Source organism: Fundulus heteroclitus, chromosome 9 (genome assembly GCF_011125445.2).
Source record: "Fundulus heteroclitus isolate FHET01 chromosome 9, MU-UCD_Fhet_4.1, whole genome shotgun sequence".
NCBI classification, from domain to species: domain Eukaryota; kingdom Metazoa; phylum Chordata; class Actinopteri; order Cyprinodontiformes; family Fundulidae; genus Fundulus; species Fundulus heteroclitus.
In genome coordinates, this window is record NC_046369.1 from 8,739,647 (window position 1) to 8,763,505 (window position 23,859).

At 39.2% G+C, this 23,859-nt stretch overlaps 2 long non-coding RNA genes across 2 annotated transcripts; one reads left to right on the forward strand and one right to left on the reverse strand.

The window, feature by feature from the left end:
- Positions 1 to 4,530: 4,530 nt before the first annotated feature.
- LOC118564128 lies at positions 4,531 to 4,953 on the reverse strand. Its single transcript, XR_004931658.1, has 3 exons — positions 4,924 to 4,953; positions 4,665 to 4,801; positions 4,531 to 4,565 (listed from the first exon to the last, which is right to left on the reverse strand). It is a non-coding gene; the product is annotated as an uncharacterized LOC118564128 (long non-coding RNA).
- A 12,406-nt stretch (positions 4,954 to 17,359) lies between these two features.
- LOC118564127 lies at positions 17,360 to 18,079 on the forward strand. The gene is made up of 3 exons (XR_004931657.1): positions 17,360 to 17,422; positions 17,626 to 17,892; positions 17,977 to 18,079. It is a non-coding gene; the product is annotated as an uncharacterized LOC118564127 (long non-coding RNA).
- Positions 18,080 to 23,859: the final 5,780 nt, after the last annotated feature.

A 23,859-nucleotide genomic window follows, 5' to 3' on the forward strand; every position in this document is an offset into this window, starting at 1 on the left:
AATATTCCTCACTGCTACATTTCTCAATAACTCTATTCAAAGCATCTAGAAATATGACTCTCTCCACTCCCACAACTGGAGCATAGTAATAAACACCATTTTTATTTTCTCATACACTGCTCTTATTTTCAACAGACGGCCTTTAATGACCTCCTCAGATTCCACCGACTGAGGAATGAAGTTTTTGGCAAAGAGAATTCCAACCCCACCACTATTACTAGTCTTATGACTTAAGAAGGACTCACCAGTCCATTCTCTCCTCCAGTCAGCCTCATTATCAGCAGTACTGTGTGTTTCTTGTACAAAAATAATATTCAACATTTTTAGAGAGCACAACTTGAAAAGAGAAGCTCTTTTGCCATCATCCTTTGCCCCATTTAAGTTCAAGCTGCCTATCCGTATATCTCCCATAGCATAAAAAGGTAGTAGTGACACAGAAACCAAAGAGCAGAACAAAAGAAAAAAAAAAATTCTGAACGTTATTCATCATCTTCTAACTGCTTTTTGACCTTTTGCACTAATTTTTTAATACGGTAGGTTTCCTGGTCAGTGAAAGCTTTCTCTCCCAGGACTCCAGGACTTCTCAGAAAAACCTTCACTGAGTCAAGGAAGAGCTGCAAACCAGGAAACACTTTCTCCACTTTGACATTTCTGGCTCCTTTTGTGTCCTGCAGGAAACTCTTAAAACTCGTTAAAGAGTAGCCACTCTTCTTGTGAGTCCATGTCTGTGAGGAGGCCAGAGACTCCACATCACTCTCCTCATCACCTTTACTGTCACCTGACTGCTGAAATTCACTATTAGGAGAAATTTTCTTCACTTTACAAGCAGATTGATGCTCTTCATTTGGTTTCCTCTTTTTAGTATCATTAGAAAAATCTTTATCTACCATCATTTCATCCTCCTCCTCCTCCAGAGAACATCCTACCGGCCCTGTTTTGGTCTGTGTGGTAACGCTGTCAGTGTGTGACTGCTCATTGATTCCTACTGCTGAATCAGAGAAAGCAGCATCAGAACCAACAGCACCAAAATCCCTGGTATCTAGACTAGGATCTTCTGGGCCATCAGAAACTACATCAGCACCTGAACTAACTTTTGCTGAACCATCAGAACCCAGTATAACATTAAAAGAAGCAGCTGCTCCTCTGTGTTATTTTTCAAAACCATAAAGACCTGCTTCTAAAAGAAACAACATGTTTAAGGTGCGGTGATTTAAAGCCCAGAGGGATCCGTTTAATGGGAGACATTAACTGCCCGTGCCTCGCCAGTTCTCTTTGTAATGTTTCATTACTAATAAATGGAGGGACTTGAGACAGGATGACCTTTTTGGCCTGATTAACTAGCGGCATCACCTGAACAAAGGTCTCCTGAATAACCACGCCTTGCTCGACAACCACGCTAACTTTATCAACACTATCCAGAAAAATGACGACCCCATTGTTCATTCTAGAAACGGACTTCACACTTTCATAGCCGACAATTTCTCCAATCGCTAAACTGCAGAAAATCACCCGCCACAAACACACAAACAGCAAAACTAACAATGAACAAACAGAACAAATAAACAAGGAATAGAGAAGATAGACAACGCACTCACGCTGATACGCGCACCCACTCTCACAGTCCTCCACTCCCAGCATGCACTCAGAAAGAGAGAGAGAGAGAGAGAGAGAGAGAGAGAGAGAGAGAGAGAAATTGAAGATATAAATATTGTGTTTGGAGCCATACAAAATCAGTCCAGGGGCCACAAATGGTCCTCGGTCTGCACTTTAGACGCTCCTGGTTTAGAGCGTAAATACAAATAATGCACCTCTTGTTCTGTAATGTGAATAATAATGCTGATAGATTGAGCTCTGAGTAGCACCACAAAGTGTAAGATGCTTGACTTTAGCCCCATTCACACTACCCTTATTAAACCGATCCGAGCCAAGACCAGTCCGAGCTTGGATTGGTTAACCAAGCCGAGCCTCATTCTGACGACCGTTTACACATCACGCTATCTCGGTTCCTTGGTTGCTCCTCGCCTCCTAGTGACGATCTGTGGTACTGCTGCTCTCTGGGATTGAAGGTGGGACAAAGCAAATCAAAATGCCGGCGCCCGTAACATTCAGGATGGACAGAGTCGGCTTTTGGGACGTGGATAAGACAAACAAACGTCTAATAAGGATTTACAGACGCAGGAAACAACAACAGACGCTGAGGTTCATCACACTGCTAAGCAGAATCATCTCTGGAAACCGTGTGGCACGGTAAGGAAGCTAGTATTATTATGAATGTCTGAAATTTGTCTGAATGGAGTGTGAATCGGGACGTGCAACCAGACACGCCGGAAAACCCGTGGACAGTCAGCTGACTGTAAGGGGATGACGCGGTCTGCTCATGCGCTCTTCGTTATCAAGTAACCGGGATAAAAAAAAACAGTCTGAGACCTGCTCAGGAACTAGTCCGCAATTAGCGCGGTCCGGTTATGTTTAGCGGGGTCCAGTTCAGTCTGCTTACCGTTTACACTCGAGAGTTATCTCGGTTACCGAGCTCGGACTGGTCTCGGCTCGGTTACAAAAGGGTAGTGTAAACAGGGTTTATAGAATAGAAGAAGCTGGAGGATTAGACTTTTTAATATCATATAAACCCTTAGATTTGATTGGTTGAATCTTGGTTTATTATCTGTAGTGGAGTGTATTAACTTTGTTCCGTTTTTATACAATTTTATGAAGGTTCAATATGCTTTTATATGATTTTATATGCTGTTATATGCTTCAAAGTAGAATGTGAATAGATTAGGGTAAGATGCACTGTTGCTGGGCAAGAAGAGAGAGTCTCAAGGCCAGGTCAGCAATTAGCAGAGGAGAAGGTTTCAACGGAAGGAAAATACAAATCCACAAAAGGTAAAGGTAGCTGTTAGGGAGTAGAAACCAATACTGTCACTGCATGAAAAGTGAGATTTTCGTCCCCGTAAACTACCGCAGATCTCCCTCATTTTCGGCAGTTAACGACAATTTGCAACCCGCGCTTGTCGCCGTTTGTCAGTGCCACAAATTGTCGGAACCGGACTATGACGTATGTGGAGAGCGATCAGCTGTACTAATGGCCCTAATTAGCATATGAATGCAGCGAACCCGCACGGCTGGCCAGGTCTGGCTTGAATAACCTACTCAGTATTGGCTGAAACCACTTCTTTCAGACAAGTAAAGTCACTCGTGATTGGCAGCAAAACCACACGTGGCCAGGCCAGGCTTGAACGTTCTTACTGAGTATTGGATGGAACCACTTCTTTCAAACAAGTAAAATCACTCCTGATTGGTTGGCAGATCCCCAATAACTTATTTACATATATATATATATATTTATTTTATATATATATTTATTTATTCATTCATATTATGCTGTATATTCATGTTATCCTATGTAGGCTACTACACTATTATTAGGCTACCATCAAGGACATGAATGAATTTATACAGGAAATGAACATTTGCCAGGAAGATGTTTATGCAAAGAAAGAGCTTTATTAAAACAAACACCTATATACAATCTGAGGATCCAAAAATTACAACCCCGTGAACTGTCCGTTTGCCTCCTCGGGGTTGTAGGTAACTGCTGGCGGCGTTCTTTCTGAGGCAGGTCCGATGTGCAGACGCCTCCTGTGCGTGGCTCTGTACTTCGGCGTCGCCTCTAACCGGGACTGCAGCTTCACACAGAGTTCAGAGAGATCCGGTGTTGTGCGCAATTCTGTTCCCCCGTGAAAATCTGTTTCCCCTGTGTCGGGAATGCGCTTTGCAGCCGTTTTCCCGGCGCTTCTAATTGATTTCTCGGTAAAACAACTCATATAATCATGTCATGGTTGTAACAGTCAGTTTAATCGGCAGTTGTTTACAAAATTGTAGAATAAAAATAAATAAATTAGGTCTTCTTACGCTGTTTTGTGTTATTATAAATGGCAAGATAAACGGTCTTTTTCCAACTTTTGTCACTTTAACCTGACAAATAAAAGTAAGCCATAAAACACTATTCCAGCACCTACTGTGTATTTATGATTTTACATTGCTGAAAGAGGAGGATGGGATGGCTGATAGCAGGACACAAACATTATGGCTGTTTCTCAATTCACGAGAATGCGAGCGCGTTCTCGTGAATTGAGAAACAGCCTAAGACTTCCTGAAAACACAAGAGTGTAGACTTCCCAGTACATCCCTTTGTAATATAAAATATGACAGTTTACTGGATTAAGGAAATTTCTAGTATACTACATGCTATAACACATAATCTGAGAATTTAGAAACATTTGCTCTTTATTTCCCAAAGTTTTCGGGAGATGTCTGAAAGACCGTTTATTTATTTTTATTTTACAATTTTGTAAACAGCTGCCGATTAAACCGAATGTTACAACCTAGACATGATTATAGGATTTGTTTTACCGAGAAATCAACTAGAAGCGCCGGGAAAACGGCTGCAAAGTGCGCTCCCGACACGGGGGAAACAGAATTGCGCACAACACCGGCCTACGAAATGGCGGCGGCCGTCCAATCCATCCAGAGACCACGCCAACAACGCCATCTTCTTCGCCAGGCTGGAAAACAATTAAATGAGAGTGGTATGAATAAAAATCAAACGCAAGTCACAATAACATTAAACAAGGAAGGAGAAGCAGTAAAAACAAGTCACTTACAGACAATGTCGTCTTTATCAACATCGTGTAAATCTGGAATTGCAGACATGGCTCCGAGCAAATAGGAGGTCACCGCCTCGCTCCGGTTCATAGCGCCTGCAATTTGTCTCCGAGTTGTGAAGACGGCATACTGCTTCCTGTAAATGAAAATACACTTTAATAAAGCTTGTTCTTTTGCAAGGCTACTAGGCTAATCTTAGATTTGGTTGTAGGCTAGGCTACTTTTAGCTTAGCTAGCAGTCACCGAACATATTCTTACCTAAGCTTGGGATTCTGCACCCGTCTTCTCTTCTTGGAGTTAGTCTCTCCCGCACAGTTGTTCGACTGCAGAGCCGCCAACTTGTCCTCTAAGGACAGCAACCTGGAGTTTACCGAATATTGCAGTTAAGTGAACCGCTCATTCATATCGGCACTATTTGTAACGTTCTGTTGTGGTTTAGGTTATTTTCAGTTAGTCGACTTTTCTGTTTTTGGATTTATTTCTGTGTTGTGTTGTTTTTGAGGTGTTCATTAGTCTTGGTCTTACTTTCTTTATTAGTCTGTATGTTCCCTCTATTGCTTTCACCTGTTTTGGTTATTGGTGCCGCCCTTCTCACCTGTTCCTTTCTCCTATTTAAGCCTGCCTTAGTTGTTTGTTTGTTGCTGGAACGTCTTGTGTTCATCCCTCGCGCCAGTCTGCGGTAAGCCCTTTCCAGCCTCTGATTATTTTTGTATCCAACCTGCCTGTCTGTCAGTCCGTGCCTGTCCTGTTTTTTGAGTCTGCCTTTTGCCACCTGGATTTTGTTATTAAACCCCTTTTTTAAGTTCCAGCTCAGTGTCCGGCTTACTTTTGGGTTCTTTCATCACAAATCATTACACAATTAGCTGACGAGACGGTCCACTTCTTATTCTTATTCTTCTTCTTCTTCTTCTTCTTCTTCTTCTTCTTCTTCTTTCGGTTTTTATGGCGGTTGGCAACTAACTTTAATGGTGCATTACCGCCACCAACTGGACTGGAGTGTGGTACTGGAGTCTAACCTTCCCTAATAGGTTGCAAACAAATAAAACAAACACACAAACCGTACCGTACCGACTGACTCATATTAGACAGTCCACTGATAGCAATCAGCAGTTTCTTCTCGTCAGTCTGCGGACTGGCTGAAAGTTGTAGATCGCGTCCAAGAGGAGTTGAAGGGGAGTTGAATGCGAGACATGGGTAAACTCCCCCTGCAACCCTGATTTGCATTTGTATAGCTCACAGCATTTTCATTTACATGTTAAAGCCTCTCCTAGAATTAGGAGGAGGGGGGGTCATGGGGGGACCACGCCAAGCAAGGCCCACGTCAATTTCTGACAATTCACGGCAGTTTTCGGTGTTGCCTGCAAATTACCGTGAACAGCCGTTAACCTGAACTTCCACGACAATCTACAGTGCCGCATAGTGACGAAAATCACACTTTTCATGCAGTGTGTGTACGTCATTTGCTTGTGTGACACTGTGAAATCATCCTTTGAAGTTAATAAAACTAGCCTGAACGGGGAGACCCAGAGTTGGTGCCCGCAGAGGCTGGCAGTTGCATCTCTCCCTTCATGAAGGTGAAACTGAAATCTGCGTCCTGGCTGAGTTATTGTTTTAAGTCCTGCACAACAAATTAACGAACCTGGGGAAGCAAGACGGCTTCAACACTGTACAGACCATCTTTGGTTTTAAGTTCCTATTAACTTCCTCTTAATGTAGAAGGAAGCTTCTTCTGCATAAACATCAGTTCTTCCCCTGCACTTATGCATACATTCAGTGTTCTGGCTGTTATAAAGAGCGATATAAATTAATAGATGCACCACATCCTGGACATGGCGGGTCTCTACACTTTCTGGCTCTTGCTGAGCTGGGCTGGACTGATCTGTTTAATCAGCAGTAAGTACAACAGTTGTGATTTTTTTATTTTATTCATATTTCTAATATTATTACATCAATATTGATTTTTATCAACAATGCAGACGACTGTCCCTGTGGGTTTTATGGACTTTTATATAACCTGGTAATAATGCATAGATGCCTTAACGTTAGACGGGAAAAAATGTTTTACTGTAAGAAAAAAAAAATGATTTTTAAATAAGGAAATGTAAATTTGTAGAAAATTTGCTAATAAATGGACAGAAATTCACTGATAGCTTCATTATTGTTATGTTACAGTATTCACCTATCTTTTGCTTAGATTTGGAACTGTTAATTATAATTAGAATGTGAGCTGAAAGATACCAATGCAAATAATCAGGTAATAAACAAATAATCCTGATTGTCTTTTTTTCAATATTTGATCTTAGTGGTAAAATAAACGACAACTATTTGGTGCCCAAAGAATCATAATAGTAGACAATACTGAATTAAATCAGTAATTAATGCTGATCAGCTGGACTACATATGTTAATGCAGTGAAAATCTCCGGCTGGTAAATTTAAGATTTTAATCACATTTATTGTTATTCACATAGTTATGTAATAAGATAAATGATTGATTACCAACATTTATGCCTTTTGCAAAGGGTGCAAACGTGTTTTTGCAAATGTCAAACATAAATTTAAGCTTATAAAGTACATTACGTCACCACAATTCACAATATTAAAAAGTTGTTTAAGAATATATATATATATATATATATATATATATATATATATATATATATATATATATATATATATATATATATATATGCATATATATTTAAAGTAAGATTTAAATTTCCCCCACGCCCTTCTTCTGACAGAAAGTAAAATTTTAATTATGGACCTGTTGAGGGAGCAAAAGATTAGGGTGATGGTAAGGGGGCCCTCCAAATGATAGACTTGGAGTTCATTTCCAAAGCTAAATCATCAGAAACACTATCAGAAACATTCAAAACGCTGGATAACGTGTATAACAACGGTTTGATTGATGAATTACTGATAAGGAAATATTCCCCATCAATTGTTAAAAAGGGTATAATTATTTTTTACATGCTTTTTAAAATTAATACAACATACAAAACAATAAGGTTATTTTTTTCAAAACTGACACATTTTTCACATTGTTTTGTGATCTTCTGAGAGATGTCTCTATCTGTTCATATTAGAATCAAACCTCTTAATACGATGAGGACGATAACTGTAAATCTAAATCTGCTAGGGGAATGAATGATTTTGGGCTTAATTGTAAATAAATTTAAGTCAAGCAGCCAGACAGCATATAAAATGATATACCTGCTTTGGTTTTTCCCTGTGATGTGTCCCATTGTTGACACTTTTTAATTAATAAATTTAACAACCACTTTCCTCCAACCCCATAAATTTGAATATGTGTCCATTTGTTTTGTTTTTTCGCTTTGATCTATTTCCAAAATATATTTATATGTTAGTTATTGTTTTTTTAAAAATATATTTTTTTCATTTGTTGGTTTGTTTAAGCCATATCTGCATTTTCAATATTCAATTCAATTCAATTTTATTTACTGTATATAGCGCCAATTCATGAAACATGTCATCTCAAGGCACTTTACAAAGTCAAAATCAATCAGATTATACAGATTGATCAAAAATTTCCTATATAAGGAAACCAGTTCATTGCTTCAAAGTCCCGACAAGCAGCATTCACTCCTGGAGAAGCGTAGAGCCACAGGGAGAGTCGTCTGCATTGTCCATGGCGGAAAGCGACAGCGGAAAGAAAAACTCCCCATTAACGGGAAGGAAAACCTCCGGCAGAACCGGGCTCAGTATGAACGGTCATCTGCCTCGACCGACTGGGGGTTACAGAAGACAGAACAGAGACACAACAAGAGAGACAAAAAAGCACAGAAGCACACATTGATCCAGTAATCTGTTCTACATTAGATGGTAATAGCGGGTGATCTGTCTTCCCTGGATGATGTCACAGTTAACAAAACGCCAGACAAGGTGTACCTACTATGAAGAAAAATGAGAAAGAGCAAAAGGTTAAAAGCTGAAATAACAACAGTCACAGTTCTTGTTTATTTATCAGAGGTATAAATGAGAAAAATTAGTCTACAGTACAAGAAAAGGTAAAGATTGCCTGTTCATTCAGTGGTAACTAACTACCTTGTAATTATATTACGGAAAACCCTGAGAAAGGCAATAAATGTTATATCATGATAAAGTTTTGAACACCCCGTTTTGTCCAACCTTATTATAAGGGCCCAGACATGCAGAAACCAATGTGTACTTCTACTGTTTAGGTTTGGGCTTATGGAAATAAATTTTGACATTAAACATATGATTTATCCAATAGAAAACCAGTAGGTATGTCCTCTGATGACTTATAATTATCTAGTTTGAAATTATCCAATACAGAATATAGAAAAAGACTTATAATCTGGTCCTTTTTTGAGGCATTACCCTTTTAATTAATCAAAGAACTTGTTAAGAGCTAATTAAACCTTGTTTAGTAATTAGCTGAAACTAAGTAAGACTAACTGAGGTTTCTGCTAAATGTTGATACATTTTTCTCTGTTTAAAAGCATCAATGTTTCCCATCTGAAACCGAGCAAGCTCATCCCTAAGTAATTGAATAATTTCTCACCAATGCTCTAATAAGTGACACAATGAGCCTGAACGCGGTGGTGAAATGTCACTGCACGGAGCATGCATCTCTGCTCATAGCTGCGAAACAACAACGCACCAAACCACATCCTGACTCTCTTTGTCTGACAGTCCCCGATTATATCTTTGTTCGTCGCTCGCTGCTTCTGTCAGGAGGACCTGAAGGAGAAAACCGGACAAAAAACAGATATTAATTCTGGGAAGCTCATATCATCCATCACTTAAAGTAATTTTATTCTTTTTGAATTGTGTTTAAACTTTAAACAAACCAAGAAAAATTACCAAAACACAAACTTCGACGAGAACTGAAAGCAGAGACACATCACACATCATACAAATGACCAAAATGAACGTTTTGTCCAAACTTTTGTCTTTTGTTTAGTTTTCATACATGAGGGGTGGTTTACACAACAGCAACTACTGGGTGTCTACATGTTAGTGCAAGGCAGGAAGTGGTGGTTTGCTCAATGAAATAGCAAAGTTTCTGTCGTGTTGTCAAAGCAACCAGGTTTTACAGAGCTGCCTCATCCAGATAAGTCGTCCATCTTCCTCTTTCAGGCTACGAAGGGTTTTACACTGTTTTAACAAAAAGATCATGAAGCTGAAAGCTTCGCTCCCGTGTGTTTATACATTTCTTCATATTAAATGATATATGAATCCATAACTAAATGTTTTTTTTTTATTTGTTTTTGTCAGGACTGGGCAACGACTAAAATCTTTAATCGCGATTCATCGCATACTTTGCCTGATTAATCATGATTAATCGCATTGTATGCGCAAACTCCAAGAATGAATTCAAAAGTAGTGTAATGAGCACTTTTATTTTAATGTTCTGCTACCATATGAACAAAAGTGTTGTAACATTTGTAGCACTTATCAGTAACACATATTTAGTGTAAAGCTCAACTTAAACATGTAAAACAAAAAATAGCAATAATAATAAATTAAAGCTTATTGCCACTGACAGGAAATTCTCTTTATGGGGAAAAAATCTACCAAAAACAAGCAATTTCTGAGGTAACAGCAGGAAGCAGCATTACCATTTTATGTTCAATACCAAAGTGTGAAGCAGAAAAAAAGGTCTACAGTAGCTATCCACTTCGCCATTACATTTGTTAGCTTCTCTGAGTCATTTAATTGTTTGGTGATGTCTACAGTGTGTTTGGCATTTAAGTGATATGTTAAGCTCAAGGTGCTCCGGTGATAAGAAAGTTTAACTTGGCAGTGATTACAACTAACTTGTTTCTGTCGTATTCGTTGCTGGAAGAACTTTAAACTCAAATGCTTGCTAACTCGATATGCTTGCATGTTTATTTGACGTTAACACGCGTTTTTTTTTGTTGTTGTTGCTTTCTCGAATAAACGCGAAATTAACACGTTAACTTGCCCAGCCCTAGTTTTTGTATTTCCAGGCCAGAATGGTTCAGTCAGTGAGTATTGATTCATATCTAAGCAAACTGAAATGATTGAATGTAATCTTTTTAATTCCTAAAAGCCAGCAGCTTTGCTTCATGTTGTCTAAAGCGTTGAGCTAAGCTTCTGCGTCTTCTTCCTGTCTCTTCATTTAGAAGAACCAGACTCAGACCTGGTGAACATTTTTACTGAAATGAGCAAGCCCTGAACCTGCTTTCTGTGGTGCTGAATGTATGTTTCCATAAAATGTTCATATTGTGCAACTAATTTGCTTAGCTTTTCTTTCCTGTATTCAAAGCTAAGACGGAGGTAAATAAAGTCTGAAGAAGCAAAGCCACCTTTCAGTTAGAGCTTCACAGCCAAAGTTTTCTGATTATTTCTTTTCATCACAAACTGCTGAAGCAAATGTGCTGCATGATGCTGCTGTCCACCACTGTGTGGGTCTAACATTAAACCTTTAAGCTGTGGGAAAACAATATTTTGATGCAGTTTTTACAGGCAGTCGTTTTTTATCTTATTGTTGTGGAGGGGGCTTTTTCTAACAGAGGGACAGTCATGTCAAGATGGAGACACATAGATCCATATGGTTCCTACTGATAAAGTAGGGCTGGACGATAATTCAATAACAATATATATCGATCGATAGACGTGTGGCGCGATAGAAAAAAATAGGGTCGATAAAAGTTCGATAGAGAGTTTTCCTTCCTTCCAGCCTATCATATTAGTTGATGCTACAGTCACTACTTCCTCTCGACCAATGGTAATCGCGGACCCAGGCACGCCGTCACAAAGTGCTGCCCTCTCAAACGACAACACAGAGCATGTGAATATGTCGCAGCAAGGAGCGGCGGAGGAAACTGTCCCAAAACGGGGTTTTACTAGTTCGCCAGCCTGACGGAAATAAACCAGTGATTTGTAAAACTTGCAAGGAACTGGTAAAAACAAAGTCTGGTAACGCAACCAACTTGTTTCATCACATAAGCCGCTCACACGCGCAGCAGCGCGAGCCCATTCAGCCCCCCGCGGCTCTGCGTCATCTTCTGCAACTTCTTCCAAAACAAAGCAGGTATAGCAGCTAAACTGGGCTCCCTTCTTTGTGATAAAATGAAAAAGCGTCCAAGCGGCGTAAGGATATCACGCATGCAGTAACGTGCTTCATAGTGATTGATACGTCTGCAGCTGAAAAACCTGGCTTCAAACAATTACTCGCCACTCTTGACCCGCGATATAAAGTTCCGGGACGCAAGTTTTTCTCTAACAGCGCTCCCTAAATTGTGCAACTAGTGCAAGGAATCAATGCAAAATGAGCTGCAATCTGCGTCCTTACATGCCACTATTCCCACCTAAATAGGCTATTTTATTTATTTATTTGGTATATTTATTTTGGTAGTTTTACTGGTCACTTTAGTCTATTCTTTGTCAATATTTAATAACATAACTCAGGTCTCTTAAGTTATTTTTCTTTAAAAAAAAATCTGTTATGGTTAAAAAAGTTGGTTAAATAAAGATTTAATTGGAATTCTGTGTTTGTGTTCTTTATTAAAATCAAATCATTTAGCAATATCATAAAATGTCCAGGCAGAGCTGCACATAAAATATGGTTTTAAATATTTTCAATAATTATCAATATCGATCAATATGCATTTTTTTATCGATAAGCTTTTTTTCTATATCGTCCAGACCTAGGATAAAGTTGGATATATAAGACTATTAGTCATATAGACCAGTTCACGCGTGACGTAACGAACTACATCCGGGTCCCACTGGTAGGCAAAAATAGTACTGGGGTCCGTTCTTCGTACGTCGCTAACTCAGTTAGCTGGATTTGATTGTTGATGATTTGGCATGATCTTGGATCGTTCGGTTCTTCGAAACTCATTCTGCACTTGTTGTCATAGCAACATGTGCGCAAGCTTGAACCTGCTCGAGAGCAGTCTTATTTCATGTAAACAGGATTAGATCGCAGCTTTATAAGCGGAGGAGATAGGGAAGTCTGTCCAGCCAGTGCACTTGGACCACCTAGTGGCAGAGGACGGGACAGAATTGTGGAACACCATTTTTTATTAATTAATAAAAGACGAAACAAATAATGCTTAGTTCCTGTCATTTTATTTAAACAATCCTTTATAAAGAAAAGACAGCAAGTCATCTTTTGCCTGCAATAAGAGATAGTTATGTAAAGTCAGCAATACTACTGTCACATGGTGTATTAGAACTTACTCTGAAGGTCTTTTTGAAGTAACTCGATCTCTAGTGCAAATTTTCTCTTTTTCATGTTGTAGAGTTCAATTTTTCCTCTTATTTTGTGTTTTTTCAGGTCAAAATACTATTTTTTTGTTGAAGATGCCGTTTATATAGGGAACGGATGGCACCCTGTGTCATTTTGTGAATGAAATAGAAAGGGTGAAACATGCCTCATGCAACAAGAGTAAAAAGAACATGTTTTGTTCAGCCTTTTTCTTAGTGGCTGTTATAAACAGACAAGCACATCATTTAACAGTGGCTTTTAAAAAATTGGAAGAAGTTGCTTTTTAAAATAAAGTATAATAATTAAAGGCTACCATTTTGTAGAATATTCCTGTACTTCACTTTTTTCCCCATGTTCTAGTGGGTCCCGTGGAGGCTCTGACATAAAAGAACAAAGTAAATATGAAATTAGTGGAGTGGTGGCCTAGTGGTTAGAGCACAGAGCTTCGTTCCCAGAGGTTCTGAGTTCAACTCCCACAAGCTGCCATTCTGGGTCCCTGAGCAAGACACTTAACCCCCAATTGCTCCCCAGGCGCCGCACAGTGGGAGCCCACTGCTCCCCAAGGGGATGGGTTAAGATGCAGAAGTGAATTTCTCCATTGTGAGATCAATAAAGTTCCATTATTAAAATGCAAAAATACATACTGTAGAAAGTGATAGAAACATCTAACATGGACAGCACTTATTCATTTAATATGTCTGCTGCTTTTTGCCAGCCCTCTCTCCTGGCTTTAGCAGACTTTCAGGTGTTCCCAGTCGTTTTAATTAATGACTCAAATTCGGCATAAACTTCCATTAAAAGCTCGTGTTCTGCTTGGGAGAAAAACTGTGGGCATTCTTTGTTCATGCTGAACAGCCAATAGCAGCGCTGCTGATCATTCTTTCTACTATCGACAGATTTCCCCTTTTAAAGCAACGCATGAACGCGCAGTTACCTCAGATAACTCAATCCAGCGATACTAATAATAACAACAGGTGTGTTCGAAGAACCCAATTAGCCGGATCATGATTAGCCGGATGAAATCATCTTGAATGTCTCATTTGATCTCGGATGTTTTAAGCAACGTACGAAGAACGGACCCCTGGTCTATATGGATCCTGCTCTGTGAAAATAGATCATATCACCCCAGTCCTTAAATCCCTGGTTTCTAGTTGATCAAACAGTAGATTTTAAAATGCTGCTATTGGTCTATAAAAAAAACTTAATGGTCAGCAATACAGATGACAGCTATGACTACAAGTCCAGGATGAGTTTCAAAGAACCAAATGATCCAAGATCATGCCAAATCGGTTGTCAACTATTGACCATGTGGACCTTCAGGTCTTCAGAAACCTGCTCACTCTGTGCATCCATAACCAGAACTAAACAACGGGAGGCAGCATTTAGTTTCTATTCTCCTCAGTTCTGGACAAAACACGTTGAAAAACCTGCAGAAAATGCTGCTTCCTTAAAATCAGGACTGAAAACATTATTCTCCACAACAGCTTTTAGATCAAAGATTCAGACCAATGAAGCGAATTAAACACTTATTTATTTAATGCAATGCTTGCGCGCTTATGCTTTATTATTTTCTTTCTGTCTCTCCTGTAATGTCCTGTAAAACGCTTCAGACTGCCTTGTATTTGAACAATGCTGTGTAGATAAACCTGCCTCGCCACGTCGAAGTGCAGTTGTTCAGGTTTAACTGTTATAACATTGTTTGGGCTGGGACAATTAAAAACGTGTTTTTATCAGGGGTTTTTTTCCTCAAGATACAGAATTTATTGTATCTATCTATCCAGATTAAAATGACTCAACCATTTTTTAACAAATGTGTTATGAGACGTAGAGGATGGAGAGGATCAGTTTCTTCAGCTATATGCAGGGTTCTTCTCTATACAAAGGGCTGATATTGATGTTGTTTTATGAAATCTTTATTCAAGTTTGGGAGAGATCGGCGACATACAAATCAGGACTCAAACACTGTTTCTGCTAGAATAATTATTTTATTATTCCCCACAGAATACAGCAAAACAAAACAGCAAGCACATCGCAAACACCAATTCTGCTAGGATAAATCTCCCCTTTATCCCCCACACAATATAGCAAAGTAGCAAGCACTTAAAGCAACAAGCTTTCAGACAGGCGGATGATCAACAGATTCTTAGAATCACCCTACCTCGGCACAAGGACTGGAGAGCTGGATCAGTCCCAGTAGGGTACCACACACGCGGTCAGGCGTCCACAAACCCACGGCAGACTCTGGCGACTGATGGCGGTCCCCTTCTTCTCTCTCCCAGCTGATCTGTTCGTTCCGTTTCCAAAACATGTTTCCAAAACAGAAACCGTTCCCAGCATCTGAGCAGTGTGTGAAGCAAAATAACATTGTAAACTCAGAATACAGCAAATATAAGCAAATATAGGCAAAAATAAGGAATACAGAGATTTAGTTTATGCGAACTCAAAAAAAGTAATATAAGTGTACCAGTTCTTCCCATAATATAAGTGAAACAAGTTATATAACTGAGCAGGTTTTCCCATATTACATAGTTAAAGAGCAAAAATAATTCTTTGGTATATCAGATGTCGAGTTGATTTTTATATTTTTGCCACCTTACCTCCACTCACTGGCTCAGGTTCTGTGCGACCTGTTGCCTCCTCACCTCCACTCAGCGGCCCAGTTCCTCTGACGACTGTCGCCGCCTCTCCTCCACCCACCCCAGCTGCTCCACCCACCCCAGCAGCTCCACCCACCCCAGCCTCAGGCTCTCTCACCACTATCAAACCTGCACTCACCTCTCCGTCCACAACCTCAAAATCTCCGTCTCAGTCAAGCTCCTCAGCCAATGTGACGGGTAATGTATTCAGCTTTAGTCTGCGGTTTTGGGAAAATTGTGTTACTGTTTCAGTTGTAAATGTAGTAGCAAAGAAGTATACAAGGTAAGACAGTTGACAGTGGATCATTTCCGCCTCATGGTGACTAGGGTGACCAAACGTCCGTATTTCCCGGGACATGTCCGTATTTCACGTCCTGTCCCGGGCGTCCCGGGTTTTTTTTTAGAAAGTGAGGAAATGTCCTGTTTTTTAAATTACCTTCATTGGACCATTAAATTGACAGGCACTAGGGCACTGCGCACGGCACCGCGTGTGACGTAATCCCTGAGTCGCGTCAGTGCGGGTAGCCCTGTTCTTAATCAGAAGATAGATAGCGTGGCTGTCAGTACGCCAACAACCACTGGAGTGCTGATTTTGCCGAAAAACTGAAGTCACTGGCCGCCATCTTGCTACTCCCTACTCTCACAGAATCCCACAGGATTTGGTTGCAACAACAAGCAATTTTCTGGCTGTGTGAAAACGTTTCACAGGTAATTCTACAGTCAGTGGATGTACTAACACTATCAACTACTAGGAAATTAGGTGCTGAAATATTTTTCATGTTATTAATATTAAATATATATATATATATATGTATATATAAGTATGTGTATATGTATACATATATGTAAATATATGTTTTTGTATATTGTTATTTATATATTTATAAATGTTATATATATATATTTAAATAAATAAAATGCTAAATATTTCAGCACATTACTTTCTCAGTACTTGACAGTTTTAGAACATAACATGACAGTATATGGCATTTGACATTTTAAAAGTCCTAAGCCCCCCCTGAACATGAAAAAATCCTTGTTATTCGATGCTGTAGCGCAAATATTCCCTAGTTACTGGGGGGAAATAGGGAGTACCAATATGGCGGCTGGTGGCTTCAAAGCAACTCGTTCTAACAGCCGGCGATTAGCACTCCAGTGTATAATATAGCTCAGTGCCAACAACATACCAAAGCTCAAGTGTATGTTTGCCGACGATTTACAAAAGAGTTTCCCCGCTTTCAGACCGGGTCGAGACAAATGGGAGGCCTTTATTGTGCTATTCATTCATTACAGGAATTGTTAAGCATTTTTTAATAAATGCATCTTGAATAAAATTATCATTTGTTATTGGAGTTATTGCTGTTGACTTTTACTGAAAAGCATTTGTAATAAACCAACTGTAAACATCATGTTATTGTAGGATTACGTAGGCCTATGTTAAGTGAGTGCATGCCACAGACATCTCTATGCATGAAAATAGAGACCCCCCCCCGCCCCCCCCGCTCCAAGGTGTCCTGGTTTTCCCAAATGAAAATATGGTCACCCTAATGGTGACCTCAGCATGCTCTCAAACATACAGTCAATACCTCACCTGCAAGCACCTCAAATGAGTCTTCCACACTCGCTCCAACCAGCAACCACTCATCTCCTCAGACAATCACCCAACCTCCAAGCACTCAAGCAAACACATCAGTGGCTGCCACCACAGGTTGGAACTTTAAATCTTTATTTCAGACTCTATTGGGAGTTTGTTAAGGATTAGACATTAGATGTCAGTTTGGAGCTGCAGAGACCAGGTAACAGTTAATTTCAGATGGTTTAAGAATGTATTATTATTTTTTAAATGTTTCCCTCTTGTTTTCCAGCAGCTAACGCCAGCACAGATCCAAAGTGTGAGTATCACATTTAAAGTCATGCACATGTGTTGATTAAATTAGGCTTTTTTTCTGGGTTTATCTCTATTAACAAAAATAAGTTTCTCTTATAAACGGTTAGAAATTACTTTTACTTTAACCTTTCATGCCAACAGAAAAAGACAATGAGTTCCAAACTGTGGTTTTATTTAAAGCTAAAATGTGAAACTCTTGCTGTTCAGGTTCTTACAGTGTTGAAGCGATCCAGTTTGGTTTCCAGATTAAGATGACAGATTTTACTGCTGGTAACTACACCATAGATGTTGATGAGAAGGAAGGTCCGGCTGAAAGGAAGGAAGTTTATTTCTCCAACAAAAACTCAACTCATCAAATCAAACCTCTGAAGCCGTGCACTGAATATGAGCTAAATGTTGCACTTATTTGGATCAACGATACAGAGATACCATGTAACAAAACTGACAATAAAACTACAACAACGACTGGAATGAGTGAGTAAAATACTAAATATTCTCATATCTTGAGTCGTCTCATTTACTGAAAAAAGACTGGAACAAATATTATCCTCGTTTCAGATGAACAAGACATTACAAAAAAAGCCTCCTGCCCTTCTGGATATTTCTGTTACCAAAGTGGTTGGGACATCAGCTCTTTAACATCAAAAGCTGCAGAATTTATCAATGGATCATATCGCTTCAAACCTGCTTATGACGACATTTGCTCAGATTTTGTTTTGGAGTTTCCTGAAGAGAACTGCACAAACATCTCCTTCACCCAACCTGAACATGTTCCTGTTGGTATGTACAAAAGCATTAATTATACAATTTGCTTCCTGTTGATGTGATATTAGTTACATCAATCAGATTATTTTTCTTCTTCAGATTTCATTGATCCAAATGACATAAAGCAAACTAACCCCACTAAACTTCCTGCAAAGATTGAAGCAACGTTTCCTCCAAGCTGTAAACATCTCAGAGCTGAGTACAAATGTTCAGGTGAGTAAAAACTACAGCTGTCAGAAACATTTAAAAACATTTACAGGAGAAACCTCAGACGCAGACTCTTCCTTAACAATAAATCAAAATTATTTCTTGTATCAAAATGTTTCTCTCTGTAAATGAGTTCTGAATATTTATCTTCTCTAAATGTGTCAAAATGTGTCTGTAAAGACTAAAGCCAGCAGCTGATCAGTGTTGTTGTCCAGACAGCAGTCACTGCAGAGATGATCTCATGTTTGTGTCTCTTCAGGAGAGGACAACACCTTCGTTGAACCATCTGACATGAAGCCGTTCACAGACTACATCTGTACTGGTCTCATCAAGAAGAACAATGTCTCCATTAACAGGACAACTCCACCTGTCCACGTCAACATTGACTGTGGTGTGTTGGTATTTACTGCATCTTAGTGAAAGAAGAAGAACAAAGTTATTATACTGACACAGTTTGGAGAGAAAAACAAGGACTGTGTTCACTTCTTGTCATCCCAACAGATTTTAGAATAAATCACCTGGGGTACGGATCAACCGATACTTCCATTTATCTGAGCTGGGAAACAACAAGTGAAAAATGTCAAGATAGTCTCCATAACCTGGAGAAACTCTCTTATAGCTGCAGCTGTCAGGATGTCGAGACAAGTAAGTGAAATAATTTCATCTCCTCTTCTCAAGTATATTTACATCAAACAACTTTTAACTAATTTGCTTTAGGTTAATCCAAATATATGAACATTAGCTAAAATGTGGAAAATTTGTGAATCTATGAGTTATGTCTCTTGTACACAACTTGCATGAGGAGATAAAGATCTCTAAAATAACCAGATGTGATCAGTAACGCTCTGACTCTAAACTATCAGGGTTTCAGCAGCAGTGACCTGTGGAGGATTTTAATGGAAATGTTTTCTTCACTCAATGTTTAACTTGAGAAACAGACCAAACTCTTCCTCAAGATTTATTTTACATCAACATGAATAATTACCATGATTATTAAGATATTCTATAACAATCTGCTGTTGTTAAATCAATCATAAGACTGTTGGTGGAAATTATGTTACAGCTGAAGTCCAGAAGATCAAGCAACCTGTTGGAGGGACGTGTGACATCACAGGACTTAAAGCATACAAGGATTACAGATGTCAAGTCCGTCCCATCTATGCTGGTCAAGGTCCTTTCAAAGAGCACAAAACTGACATCCAGACTAAGCCTGGAAGTAAGTAACCAAGAAAATATCTGTTGTTAATGCAGTCTGCAAATACTAACAGCTTTAAAATAATTTAACAGAAACTTGACATTAATTTGTCTGTTTTCATGTTTTGTTTTGCTGTAGGTCTTTAACGTGTTTTTTCTTATGAAACACAACTCTTCTTTAATAATCTAAATAATACATTTAGTTTATACTTATAGACACAGTGAGAAAAAGTAAATCTCTTATCATGAGATAATTATTTCAAATCGTGTGGGTTTCATTGCTAACCAGTTGAATTCTTATTCCTCTGAAAGTCACAATCATTTCATGAGATTTTTAATTCATGCGGGAAAAGGTTATATTGATTTTAGGATGTTTTTAAAACAGGAAATGGATGAAAATTACACAAATGCTAACAAAAAATGTATGAATCATATTCACAAACGAGGCAGTCTAAATTTACAGCATTAATGGACTGAGCTTTTATAACACAGTGGAGAAAACAATATTAACAAAGCAAAGAATCACAGCAGGTTTAGAAAAATTAATAAAGAAATCCAGGTTTATAAAAGTTTGGTGAAGAATTAATTTGTACTGTGGCAATTAATTATTAAATATTCTTAATCATTCTTTATTTTTTTAGACTGCACATATAACAATAAAAGATTAATACAAATATTTCTGCATTAATGTGTAATTTAAAAGTTAAAGTAAATCACATATTTTTAGTATTTTTTAATTAAGAACAAATCATAAATACATTTTTTAAATTTTTGTCATGTTTTGATCTGTCTCTGTGTCCTAATATGTGTCCTCTCTCTTCCTCCTACAGTACCAGACAAACCTACAAGAGTCAAGGAGGTAGATCCTTTAGAGAACAATGAGATCAGAGTGACATGTGAAGGCCCAAATGATTTTAAAGGACCAGAGAAAATATACATTGCAAAACTTCTTAATGTTCCTGGCAGCGAACAGGAAAAAAAAAGAAATTGTGATTTTGAATTCAAAGATCTGAGCTACTCAACGTCCTACACAGTGGAGGTTTGTGTAAACATTTATTGGTTTCACACAAAAAAATCCCACTTTGGTTCCCAATTTTCCAGTTAATGTTATGAAGTCTAACTAACAAATTTATTCTGTTTTTTTTTTTTTTTTTTAGATAGTTACATTTAACGGACACTTTAGGAGCGAGGCTGTGATAGAAGAAGTTGCCAGTCGCTGTACGTGTTACTAAAAAGATTATTTCAAACTATAAACAGCTTTACTCTGGTGTTAAACACAGAAATGAAAGTTTTTGCTCTCTGTAATTTCAAATGTTAAAAATGTTTCACACAGACAACTACAAGGCCAGATTTGGTGTTTTGAGCTTCCTCCTCCTCCTCCTCATCATCATCACAGCCATAACAGAGATTGTGGCCTTCATCATCAGGAGGAGAGCATCCAGAAGGTAAAGCCTCTACAGCTCATTTCAGCTGCTGAATCAGTTTCTTCTTTCAGAAATAATCCTCTAAGCTAATCAATTTTCTCCAGTGATGAAGAAATTATGCTTAAATGATAAATAACAGGTTGTAAGAATTGAACTACCCCAATATGTGATGTCACAAATACTTTACTAAGATACGCTGGGTTTACCTCCAGATAGTGCAGGTTTTGTATTATTTGTTGTTATAATGTCAGAAACATTTAAGTTGCACTGATGCAATCTTCCTGTGATGATTTATTTCCTGATTGTTGTTGCAGTCTCTAGGAATAAACCAGGTTATCAACACCGTGATAAAGACGCTCACTGAAGAGGATCTGATGAGGCTGAAGATCAAAACAGCATTTATTGTGTGATAACTCATGATTAGTAAAATATTCAGAGAAAGCTTGACTTGTTGATGTGCTAAAGAGCTCTGATATTTTTCCAGTTGTAATTTATTAAAATATTGGATCTATCTTTCTATTATATTCGAACCAGCTGTTTATGATAATGCTTTGCTAAGAGCCATTTATTAAAATACTTGTGGTTTTGTCTTATTAAAGAAATCATTATGTTTCTTTCTGTTTTCTGCCCCACAAATAAATATTATTGGCTTTTTTATTAGTTTGGTTATTTAGCCATGTTTGTTAAATGCTTTGCAGCTTTTTAAAACATCCTGATTATCTCCAAACATTAATCAACTTGATGCTGACTCTATGACCTTCCTGTTAATCAGATCATGTTTTATGTGCTGTGAGCACGGGAGCAAAATAAATGTGCTGTTGTGTTAAAATCCTCTAGTATATAGTAAACACAATTTAAAACTATCTTAACTTAACTTAATTGGTTTGATTAGTGATTTTTTCTTGTTTGCTTTCCATTTATATATAGCCAGACTTACTAAAGCATGATTTACATTAAAGCACAATCCTTTGTTAGAAAGAACCATTCAAAGTGTCTCCATCCATCCATCCATTGTCTAAACCTTCTCCTGCATGCTGGGCAGCAGGTCAGGTCTCCATCTCCTGCGGTCATTAGGTGAGAGGCGGGGTACAACCTGGACAGGGCGTCAGCCCATCATGGGACGGCCAAGTCAAAAAAGAATGAGCAAAATATACACAAAAGACTTGAGACTCTGAATTTCAGTTTTTACCTTCTGGTTCCAAGTTCCAGGTTCCTTTCTGTTCAGAGCAACTTGTATACATATTAATTTATTCCTGGTACTATATTCCTCAGTGTTTACAGCAAGATGAGGGATTAGTTGGAGTTGTTTGGTCATTTAGGATCTTGTCTTGCTGCACTGATGACGATTGTGTTTTCATGCATTCTGACTTCCACTTGATGGTGTGGCTGCTACTCTATATCTATGGTCCTTAAAGACCACAAAAATCAGTGAGTCAGAGTAACAAAGTCATACATGGACAAACTGGGTTAAGTTACTGGCCCAGAGGCACAGCGACCATTTTTACTCAGGAGGGGATTTGATCAGCATACAGCAGTTTATCACGAAAGGTTTCAGTCAGCACAGGCCTCGCCATGATCGACCAGAGAGGCTGAGTCCAAGTACTTAGCATCATATTTAAAGATTGTTTTGAAAATAGGAACACAAGGCCTGCCAATATTTCTGCAGAAATTAAAGGGAGGTCAGTGCTCTGTTAGGCTCTGAACAGGTGGACTCAGAATTCAAGGCAGACAAACAGGCGTTTAAACAGTTTATTGAACTCAAAAACGGATCGGGTGGCGTCGGCATCTACAGGGGAAACTTCTGCAGGAGGAAACAACAGGTTAGTGACCTCGTTTAGCTTGGGGTGCTTGAGCACAAACGTATCGGTCATTAACCTGGTCCTAATGTTCAGTTCTGGTCCAGAAGTTAAGGTAGACGCCAGCTGGCGGGTCGCCAACCCAGTGCGGCGGTTGCCGCTCAGTGAGTTCCAGGCGGAGGGGGAACGGAGGTCGGAGGACAGGCAGGAGGTCAGAACCGTGAAGACAGACGTGAGCAGGATGATCAGGAGGATGAACCAGAAGCCGACGTCGAGGACAAGATCCAAGGTCAGAGCCAGGTGGTCAGATGTCAGATGAGGTGCCAGAGGGAGATCCAGGACGAGGTCAGGACACAGTTCCAGGTTCGATACCTGATCAGCAGACAGACTGAACGAGGGCAGGCAGGCTCATTAGTCAGGAAACGGATCCAGTCGGTACACAATGGGCACAGATCAGGCGGGTAGTCAGGTCAGGCAGAAGTCGCAAGCTAGGTCAGGCAATCAGAATCAGACGGGAACAGACAGGCTCAGAAATCGAGAAGCAGACAGATCAGGATCAGGTAATCAGAACAAATAACGCTGGAATAAGTCTCATGAATGGCTCGAAATAATCTGGCACTGAAATCTGGTCTAGAAGTTGGTTAAGTACTAATGGGAGCAAGTGGAACAGATTTGAGGTGATGAGAAATGGGCGGAGCTAAACAGGTGTGTGACATTAAAAATTAGACCAGACAACAGTGCCGAGATCATGACATGCTCAGAACGTACGGCAACCGTACGGTAAACACTGCATGACATTGGTCTGCACGGCCGTCATCCCAGAACCCCAGAACCACCTTGCTAAAGACAAGCGGACTACGGAGATGGATTACTGGAACCCTGACATGTGTTCTGATGAGACCAAGCTAAACTTATTTGGTCCAGATTGTGTCAAACAGGTGTGGCGGCAACCAGGTGAGGAGTACAGAGACGAGTGTGTCTTGGTTACAATCAAGCATGGTGGTGGGAGCATCATGGTTTGGTGCTGCATGAGTGCTGCCAGCTGTGGAAAGCTG